Genomic DNA, 5,679 nt, shown 5'->3' with positions numbered 1-5,679 from the left:
GTGCGTTTATGGATGAGGTATCGAATATATTGCTTCCCCCTACTTATACCTCCCGAGGAGATCACGAATGTAAAATTAGAAAGATTAGAGCGCGCACTGAGGCTTTCAGACAGTCGTTCTTCCCGCGAACCATACGCGACTGGAACAGGAAAGGGAGATAATGACAGTGGCACGTAAAGTGCCCTCCGCCACACACCGTTGGGTGGCTTGCGGAGTATAAATGTAGATGTAGATGTAGATCTGTTCGACGTCCCTTCTTGAAAACGGGGATGAGCTGTGCCCTTTGGAAAGCTACGCTCTTCTAGAGTCCTACGGTATACCGCTGCAAAAAGGGGGGCAAGTTCCTTCGCGTACTCTGTGTAAAATTGTACTGGTATCCCAACAGGTCCAGCGGCCTTTCCTCTTTTGAGCGATTTTAATTGTTTCTCTATCCCTCTGTCGTCTATATCGATATCTACCATTTTGTCATCTGTGCGACAATCTAGTGAATGAACTACAGTGCCGTCTTCCTCTGTTAAACAGCTTTGGAAAATGACATTTAGTATTTCGGCCTTTAGTCTGTCATCCTCTGTTTCAGTACCATTTTGGTCACAGAGTGTCTGGACATTTTGTTTCGATCCACCTACCGCTTTGACATAAGACCAAAATTTTTTAGGATTTTCTGCCAAGTCAGTACATAGAACTTTACTTTCGAATTCATTGAACGCCTCTCGCATAGCCCTCCTCACACTATATTTCGCTTCGCGGAATTTTTGTATGTCTGTAAGGCTTTGGCTATGTTCATGTTTGCTGTGTAGTTCCCTTTGCTTCCGCAGCAGTTTTCTAACTATGTTGTTGTACCACGGTGGCTCTTTTCCACCTCTTACGATCTTGCTTGGCACATACTCATCTAACGCATATTGTACGATGGTTCTGAACTTTGTCCACTGATCCTCAACACTATATGTACTTGAGACAATACTTTTGTGTTGAGCCGTCAGGTACTCTGTAATCTGCTTTTTGTCACTTTTGCTAAACAGAAAAATCTTCCTACCTTTTTAAATATTTCTATTTACGGCTGAAATCATCGATGCAGTAACCGCTTTATGACCGCTGATTCCCTGTTCTGCGTTAACTGTTTCAAATAGTCCGGGTCTGTTTGTCACCAGAAGGTATAATATGTTATCGCCACGAGTCGGCTCTCTGTTTAACTGCTCAAGGTAGTTTTCAGATAAAGCACTTAAAAAAAATTCACTGGATTCTTTGTCTCTGCCACCCGTTATGAACGTTTGAGTCTCCCAGTCTATATCCGGCAAATTAAAATCTCCACCCAGAACTATAACATGGTGGGGAAATCTACTCGAAATATTTTCCAAAATATCCCTCAGGTGCTCAGCCACAACAGCTGGTGAGCCAGGGGGCCTATAGAGACATCCAATTACCATGTCTGAGCCTGCTTTAACCGTGACCTCCACCCAAATTATTTCACATTTCGGATCTCCGTCAATTTCCTTCGATACTATTGCACTTCTTATCGCTATAAACACGCCTCCCCCTTCACTGTCCAGCCTGTCTCTGCGGTATACATTCCAATCTGAGTTTAGGATTTCATTACTGTTTACGTCTGGTTTCAGCCAACTTTCTGCCCCTAGTACTATATGGGCGTTGTGACCGTTTATTAATGAGAGCAGTTCTGGGACCTTTCTATAGACGCTCCTGCAGTTTACTATTAGCACATTAATATTGTTATTCCCTGTTGCATTTTGCCTACTCCTACCTTGCCGCGTCTGAGGAGGCGTCTTATCGGGCCTAGGGAGGGAATTCTCTAACCTAAAAAACCCCCATGTGCACTCCACACGTACTCCACTACCCTTGTAGCCGCTTCCGGCGTGTAGTGCACGCCTGACCTATTCAGGGGGACCCTACATTTCTCCACCCGATAGCGGAGGTCGAGAAATTTGCATCCCAGATCTCCGCAGAATCGTCTGAGCCTCTGGTTTAAGCCTTCCACTCGGCTCCAAACCAGAGGACCGCGATCGGTTCTGGGAACGATACTACAAATAGTTAGCTCTGATTCCACCCCGCGAGCGAGGCTTTCCGCCTTCACCAATTTCGCCAACCGCCTGTACGAACTGAGGATGACCTCTGAACCCAGACGGCAGGAGTCATTGGTGCCGACATGAGCAACAATTTGCAGTCGGGTGCACCCAATGCTCTCTATCGCCGTCGGCAGGGCCTCCTCCACATCTCGGATGAGACCCCCCGGCAAGCAGACAGAGTGAACACTGACCTTCTTCCCCGACCTTTCCGCTATTTCCCTAAGGGGCTCCATCACCCGCCTAACGTTGGAGCTCCCAATAACTAATAAACCCCTCCCCCCGTGTGCCTGCTCGGACCTTGCTGAAGGAGCGGCCACATGTCCACTCACAGGCAGAGCGGGCGATGCCACACGGCCAGCCTCCACATTGACCCTCCGCCTCGTGCGCCGCGAACGCCGCTGAACCCGCCACTCCCCTTGGGGAGAGGGTGGCCCAACCGCGCCCGGTACCCGCGAAGATGTCTCGACAGCAGGGACAGTGGGTGAAGCATGTAACACCTGGGGTGTACCATGCGACGCACCAGACTCCCCACTGCCTCTACACTCCGAGGCAGCAGCCTGAAGACGGCTGACCGCGGCCATCAACACGTTCAACTGTTCGCGAACAGTGGCCAGCTCCTCCTGCGTCCGTACACAGCAGTCACACATCCTATCCATCCTAAGAAATCAATTTACTGTAGAGAGTTAATCAACTTCTAACTAGACTGCTAATTCACTAAAGGCGGCTGATTGTTGACTAAACTGTGGTTGCTAGCCACTTCTTGTAGAAAACAATGAAAATAGCACTACCTGTCTCTTGACTGTATTGAAAACAAACACTAGCACTACTGGCACTATGGTTGACTAAAGGGACTCTCTCTGACTGTATTGAAAACAAACACGACATCTGTGGAACACAATTACTAGCACTCGACAATTAAAGCTTCCTAAAAGCAAAAACACACGGAAGAAGTGACAAGTGAGAAAAATACAGTTAATACTTAAATTAAGGTAGCTCGCTGCACAGCAGGTACTTTTCCTGAACACAGATCACCAGCTGTTTATATGTGTTTCGATTCTTCATTACACGTCAGAGTTGAAGTAGTTCTTCTACATTTTACTGTGTTCAGTACTTCTTTTTGTTTCTTCATTTTTCGGATGTTCAAATGTGTGTGAAATCTTATGGGACTTAACTGCTAAGGTCATCAGTCCCTAAGCTTACACACTACTTAACCTAAATTATCCTAAGGGCAAGCACACACACCCATGCCCAAGGGAGGACTGGAACCTCCGCCGGGACCAGCCGCACAGTCCATGTCTGCAGCGCCTTAGACCGCAAGGCTAATCCCGCGCTGCTCATTTTGCGGCGAACAGCAAATTTATCTCTTCATGGAATTCTTAGCATTCAGCTGTACAGCCGTATCTCAAGTGTTTCAAGTCGTTTGCCTGGCGTCTTCGTTAGAGGCCACGTCTCAGCGCTGTAGGAAAAGATAGGAAATATGTAGCAACGTAGGAACTTTAATTTTGTATCAGTTGAGAGAAGATGGCTTTTGAACACATCTGTCATTTTACAAAACGTGGCTCTCGATTTTTGAGTACCAACGGACTTTAATTTCTTCTTCATGACTGTTAATTTTGTTTTTCTTATGTTAATTTCTACAACGACGGCTCACTAGTTTCACTGATTCGACGTATGAGTTGTTGAAGGCCGTATAAGCTGTAGGCAAATATTGCTGTATTATTATCGTATTGTTTAGCTTCTCTCCATTTAAGACGATCCCTTCGTCGATATTTTCAAGTGCCTCCATGAAGCTATACTCCGAATAAAGATAAAATATCGGCGGTGACAAAATACGGCCTTATCTTACTCCTCGGCATATGTTTAACGTTTCAGATTTCTAATTGTTCATAGAAAGAGACCACATTTTCTATAGAAAGATTATGATCAGGTGATCTTTGTCGTCTATCCCACTACATTTCAGGTCCTTGGCAGTCCTGTAATCTTCTATTCCATCAAAAGCTTTTGATAATCAATAAAACAAGTATAAATATCACAGTTCGTTTCTATACCTCCCTGGAATAAGATATGAGTACCAACAGCAATTCCCTCCAATCAACGAAAAGCGTGGCAGTCAGAAGTACTTTCTGGGCAATGTGTATTCAGACGATTTCCTATATCACGAAATAGTTTATGGCCGTCAATTTGTCAAATTTAGTTACGATTAATGTTTTGAAGAGAGCATTGAATCAACGAAAACTAGAAAGAACTTGAAGACATAAGCAATTTTTAAATGCCAAGTGACTTATTTTTCAACATGCAATCAGGCTAGTTTCAGGAAACTTACTCACGCAGTTAGAGTTACTGAAGATATATTACGGGAATAATACCGAATTTTTTTAATATTAAACTACAGGAAGCTAAAGAACAATACGTTACCCTGAATGACCGAAGTGATGCTTAAACAAAGAATTTCAATGTAGTTCTTCAGATTTTCCTACAGCATAAATGGTGGCACTTCTGTACTGTTTTTGTGAAACGTTTACAGAACTGTATGATTTCATATTGCAATTAAAATGTTGATTACTGTTACACATTTATTAAGACTCACCGCCATCTTTTGGAAGTTTTGCTGCCTACTCGCCTACTGCATATAGGACGCTGGTGCGACCTATTCTTGAGTATTGCTCGAGTGTTTGGGACCCGTATCAGGTCGGATTGAAGGAAGACACCGAAGCAGTTCAGAGATGGGCGGCTAGATTTGTTAACGGTAGGTTCGAACAACACGTCAGTGTTACAGAGATGCTTCGGGAACTCAAATGGGAATCCCTGGAAGGAAGTCGACGTTCTTTTCGAAGAACAGTCTTCAGAAAATTTAGAGAACCGGCATTTGAAGCTGACTGCCGAACGACTCTACTGCCACCAACATACATAGCGCGTAAGGACACGAAGATAAGAGAGGAGAAATTAGGGCTCATACCGAGACGTACAGATAGTCGTTTTTCCCTCACTCTGTTCGCGAGGGGAACAGGAGGGGAAATGACAAGTAGTGGTGCAGGGTACCCTTCGCTACGCACCGTACGGTGGCTGGCACAGTATCTATGTAGATGCACATGTAGATTTAGTTTCTTCGGTGCCTGCACAGTCAAACTGTTGCTTTGTAACGCCACAACGTCTGGTTATGAAGCGACCTGCACGCCACTGGCACGTTGTTGATGGTAAATCAACCGTGGAGCGACGCACTAGTCACCCACCTCCGGTGCTGCCTGCATTAGTGACCTACTTCGTAGAGAGGGGGGTTGCATAAGTGCAAGGCGCTTCAGTAGTCTTCACCAAGGAATAAGCCAAAGGGAAGGTTGGTTGGTTGGGGGAAGGAGACCAGACAGCGTGGTCATCGGTCTCATCGGATTAGGGAAGGATTGGGAAGGAAGTCGGCCGTGCCCTTTCAGAGGAACCATCCCGGTATTGCCTGGAGGATTTAGGGAAATCACGGAAAACCTAAATCAGGATGGCCGGACGCGGGATTGAACCGTCGTCCTCCCGAAAGCGAGTCCAGTGTCTAACCACTGCGCCACCCCGCTCGGTCCAAAGGGAAGAAGTCTAGCCATTCCCTGTGGGTACCGCT

Source organism: Schistocerca cancellata, chromosome 8, assembly GCF_023864275.1.
Source record: "Schistocerca cancellata isolate TAMUIC-IGC-003103 chromosome 8, iqSchCanc2.1, whole genome shotgun sequence".
NCBI classification, from domain to species: Eukaryota; Metazoa; Arthropoda; class Insecta; order Orthoptera; family Acrididae; genus Schistocerca; species Schistocerca cancellata.
This window is presented reverse-complemented; position numbering follows the sequence as displayed.